The 5,472-nt window shown below is 33.2% G+C and overlaps 1 protein-coding gene across 1 annotated transcript in view; it reads left to right on the top strand.

Moving 5' to 3' along the window:
• Window positions 1-4,199: 4,199 nt before the first annotated feature.
• LOC109861365 (putative fatty acyl-CoA reductase CG5065) overlaps window positions 4,200-5,472 on the top strand; it is a gene marked incomplete at its 3' end in the record, with an annotated part of 36,636 nt that continues 35,363 nt past the window's right edge. The window contains exon 1 of the mRNA XM_020440990.1: window positions 4,200-4,265. The remainder of the gene's footprint in view (window positions 4,266-5,472) is intronic.

The raw sequence follows: 5,472 nt of genomic DNA, 5'->3' as shown, positions 1-5,472 counted from the left end.
AGATTTCCATCATAAGAATATTGTTTTTGTTATTAACATTTTACTAAGCAACGGTTATCCTCTTGATTTCATTTTTGACAACATAAATTACAGAATTAAAAACTTTATCTCTAAGAAGATCAATGTTTCGTTTAATTGTAACGCTGTTGCTCAGAATGACAAGAAACTGATTATTTTACCGTACATCAATAATTTATCTGAGAACATCATACATGCGTTTAAAAAAGCTGATAACATAATAGGCTACAGATGTCTTAATAGACTGAATAAAATAATTAAAGCACATAAGGATAGGACGCCGTATGAATTTAATACAAATGTTATTTATAGAATAAATTGTAAAAACTGTTGTGCATCTTACGTGGGACAGACGAAGAGACAGCTGAAAACCAGAATGAAGGAACATATTAACAATTTTAAAAAAGTTACTTCACAGCTTTCTGTCATCTCCAAGCATTGCATNGAATTTAATCATTCTTTTGACTGGGACAATATAAAAATTTTAGACTACGAGACTAATTTTTACAAAAGNTTGATTTCTGAAACAATACACATAAAGAAACAATCACATGGCCTTAACTTAATCACTGANACTGATTTACTTGACAAATCCTATTTTAATTTACTAGACAACTTAATGGCATTCAAATTTTACTCTTAACGTATTTATTCTTTGACTTTAACTGGAGTGGGGCAATAGATGTTTGTATATATATTCGGCTGTCTTTTCGTGTTTCTAGCGTTTGATTTGTGACTTCGATTTGTAAGTATGTTTTGCCTCTGTTGTGCGTGTTATAAAATATTATAAGTGATTACATTTTCGAAATTATTTACAGTTTCGGCGTTACACGTGAAATATGTCATCATTGAGAACGTGTTATGTACAATACCTGCGCCTTCAATTATTAATATGTAAGATCGAATTTTAATACTGAAGAAGACTCAAGTAGAGTTAAAACGTTTATTGTGAATTTTATTGTGAATTTTATGGAAGAGAATTTTTGATAATTTATTATTAATAAAAAATATCTTTAGTTTTGCTCGTGAATTTGACCTGTTTTATATTGATTTTAATATTGTGACATATTTATTTACATATATAGGTATTTATGATTTAATATTCTAAGTTTTTGTTGATATAAAGTTTAAAGTATATTATAACCGATATTATAAAGTTCAAAGTATATCAAAAAAGTTAAAATATTAAAAATTTTTAGCTGTATTTTGTTACAAAAGCAATTTCTATGTTTTGTTTACATTTGATAAATATGTAATCATTGTAATTTGTGTTGAGAAATCATTTAGTTTATTATTAAAGTATGAAAAAAAGATAAATAATATTTTGTAATAAAACAACTTTTTTGCCATTGTATTAAACCACTAAGTTGTTAATAACATTTTCTTCACTTCTTATACTTTAGTTAACCTACCCCATACTGTAAGTCTACCAACCCCGACCGTGGGGCTAGTTGACTAACATGACAAGTGTTCAGAAAATATTACAATACCTCAGTCGTTGTAACATTAAGTCTACTTTTACTATTTAATCACATAGTCAAATATATGTCTTATAAGATATACTAACAATAGATATACTGACCAAGAGCATCTCAGTATCAGGCTGCTCTTCAAACCCTGATGAAGTGAGCTGTAATGTTCACGAAACGTCGGTATTAAAATGACACTAACGCGGTTCAAACCCGAAAAAACATCTTTGTATGTTAATACTACACACCGCGAAAGCATCAAATATCATATACTAACAATATCTCGCTCATATAATTTATTAAAAATCAAATACTGAAAAATTGGCCTACTAGCCCCGGTCTCCCTTACTTGTATTTTATACGATGCTCCGAGGTCATCTCACAAGTCAAAATTCTTCTTATTAAACTAAATTTGCGTTACGTCTAAAAATAAAAATTTGGGACTTAACCGGTTATGTAAGCGTTTGTATTTTAACTGTATAATCTTTTTTCCTTTTCGCGAAGTTTTGACGTAACGTTTTCACTTACGTTTAAGACTGTAAATCTTGGAAAAGCATTTTACGTTGTCATATGTAAAAAGCGGGCGTGGCGTGAACATGTTTCCGTCGCTTGCCGTATAGCGGGCTTGGTAGAAAAAAGACGGAACATAGTATGTTCGCACTCTTTCACGAAGAGCCATAGAGCTTATACTCATGGAGAGGCCCTGCGACCGCAAGGAAGATCGACAAAGAGAGATATATTTTTCTGTTTCAACTGTGGCCACTTCTTATAGAAGAGAATAACAGAGAACACGGAGTGGGGGAGCCATAGTTGAGACAAAATATATCGAAATATATCTCTCTTTGTTGATCCTCCCGGCGGAGCTCTCTCTATGGTTACCATATAGGCAGAGCCTCTCCATGAGTATAAGCTCTATGCGAAGAGCCGAAATGCCGAGCGTGACCTCACGCACACGGACAGCGGTTCTCGCTTGTGTGCGTGCCCCTACCATCTCGGTGCTCACGGTGCTGGCCGGTCAAATCTTTCATCACTGTTCCTCGGTCCTCTTCCGCATTAAATATGCTGAATCGGCTATTTTGAAAAGTAGTAGTAAGTATAAAAGCGGTAAAAAGCATAGGCGACTAGTAGAGTGCGACTAGTAGAATAGCCGAGACGTCAAAAAACGTGACAATCCCGACACTTTTNCAAATACTGAAAAATTGGCCTACTAGCCCCGGTCTCCCTTACTTGTATTTTATACGATGCTCCGAGGTCATCTCACAAGTCAAAATTCTTCTTATTAAACTAAATTTGCGTTACGTCTAAAAATAAAAATTTGGGACTTAACCGGTTATGTAAGCGTTTGTATTTTAACTGTATAATCTTTTTTCCTTTTCGCGAAGTTTTGACGTAACGTTTTCACTTACGTTTAAGACTGTAAATCTTGGAAAAGCATTTTACGTTGTCATATGTAAAAAGCGGGCGTGGCGTGAACATGTTTCCGTCGCTTGCCGTATAGCGGGCTTGGTAGAAAAAAGACGGAACATAGTATGTTCGCACTCTTTCACGAAGAGCCATAGAGCTTATACTCATGGAGAGGCCCTGCGACCGCAAGGAAGATCGACAAAGAGAGATATATTTTTCTGTTTCAACTGTGGCCACTTCTTATAGAAGAGAATAACAGAGAACACGGAGTGGGGGAGCCATAGTTGAGACAAAATATATCGAAATATATCTCTCTTTGTTGATCCTCCCGGCGGAGCTCTCTCTATGGTTACCATATAGGCAGAGCCTCTCCATGAGTATAAGCTCTATGCGAAGAGCCGAAATGCCGAGCGTGACCTCACGCACACGGACAGCGGTTCTCGCTTGTGTGCGTGCCCCTACCATCTCGGTGCTCACGGTGCTGGCCGGTCAAATCTTTCATCACTGTTCCTCGGTCCTCTTCCGCATTAAATATGCTGAATCGGCTATTTTGAAAAGTAGTAGTAAGTATAAAAGCGGTAAAAAGCATAGGCGACTAGTAGAGTGCGACTAGTAGAATAGCCGAGACGTCAAAAAACGTGACAATCCCGACACTTTTGTGAAGTTGGAAGAAAGATTGCAGCGATACTAGTAAGTATCTTTAAATTGTATTTTATTTTTTAAATGTGTTCCGATAATGTCGATATTAGAAAGTGACCAAGTAAATTCAAACACCAATCTACACGCGTTAATGGTTTTAAGTAAACGGCGCNAAATTTACCTAATTTAAAAGTNAAGTCGACTNACTTTCTTTCTAGTTTTACATTGCAATCATGTTTNAATTACGCACTNTTAACGTCATAGCTAATAAAATTGNNTTTGACAATTGTGGTCATATGGATTTCGTGGGGGGTAAGTTCTGGTATAAGAAAGAATTTACAGTTAATATATATGGACTGAAAAAAGTTTTTTCGGAATATATGCCAAGGTGATTTATGGACTTTTTAACGAATTTACGCTTTTGAAGACAATCTTTTATACTCTAGTGTGTGTTTCATTTTTGAAGCTAGCAGTTACAATTTTCAATGTCTTAAATCTTTTGTTTTTGTGTTTGCTACAACTTTAGTAACTCAGGTAGTCAATTAACGACTCGTATGTAATATTGTTACTTTTACGAAACTTAATAGTTTTATATAATTTATAGAAAGGAAACAAATATACCTACATATCAATAAAAAAAAAGGAAGACTTGACGCGACATTCGTAAACCTTTCAAAAGGAAAAAAAAAAGTTGACAAAAAGTCATCGCTACTGTCCACACGCATTAGTTTTGACGTAAGTGAAAAAGAAAAAAAAGATTACACAGTTAAAATACAAACGCTTACAAAACCGGTTAAGTCCCAAATTTTTATCTTTAGACGTAACGTAAATTTAGTTTAATAGAAATTTTACTTGTGAGATGACCTCGGAGCATCGTATATAATACAAGTATATTATACCATATTTCAATAGATTTGCGCAATTCGTTTCACGAAAAGCCTGAAGACACGCGCGTTTACGTGTGCGTTGCGTAATATATGAACATTAATCTTCAATTTGACAACGCAAAAACAGTCATGAGAGTCTTCCGCTGGATGTTTGTTACAAAATATATATACATATATATGAGCAAATCCACCGTTAGTTTTAACTTTTGATGGACTTTTTTATACTGAGTCGTTTTTCATACACCGAAAAAATTGTATTCTTGTTTTGAGGATATCTCACTTACTGTAAGTATATTTTATACTAAAATAGGCGCCAAGAAGAGTTTCTTATTTTAAGAGAAAAATCCTCTAAATAGTAATATTGATAAGAATATATACTGATTATAATATAAAAAGCCTCTATAGAAAAACATATATATCTCACTATCGAAAAAGATTATATTCTTAAATAAAGAATATATTCTTAATTTCAGAAGAATATCACCTAAAATCTTTAAGAAGATTTTTTAAGTATAAAATCTTCTACGAGAATACAATTTTTTCGGTTTATGCACAAGACGTATTTTTTCTTTCTCAAATGCAAACTTGATAAGATTTTCACTTTTCCTCTGGTTTTCTTNAGAGAAAACAATGCTATTTCTCTGAAAGTATTTATATAAAATAAATNTTTTATTTTTACCTTGAAATGAAGACATCTTATTTAAGAGATTAAAATAAAAACTACTTAGTAATTCAGTGTCCGTAACTAAATTGTGACCATGTTGTTGTTGTTTTATATGAATTGTCTCGGAGATTAATCTTATAAAAATTCGGCTTTTTATCTAAGATTTGTACGTTATTGCAATTGAAAGAATGATCGAAATCTACACGGTGTTGTGAAACGACTGAAAGTTGAGAAGTGTTTTTAGATATATTATTAACATGTTCTTTTAATCTTGTTTTAATCTGTCTCTTGGTCTTCCCAACATATGATGCACAACAATTATTACAATTAATTTTATATACCACGTTGTTGTTGGAAAGACGAGATCATCCTTGTGGATCTTAATTAAATT

The sequence above is a fragment of the Pseudomyrmex gracilis genome, unplaced genomic scaffold (genome assembly GCF_002006095.1).
Source record: "Pseudomyrmex gracilis isolate BER0280 unplaced genomic scaffold, ASM200609v1 scaffold_707, whole genome shotgun sequence".
In the NCBI taxonomy this organism is placed as follows: domain Eukaryota; kingdom Metazoa; phylum Arthropoda; class Insecta; order Hymenoptera; family Formicidae; genus Pseudomyrmex; species Pseudomyrmex gracilis.
The sequence above is the reverse complement of the archived record's forward strand: the minus strand, read 5'-3'. Positions and strand labels throughout refer to the sequence as shown.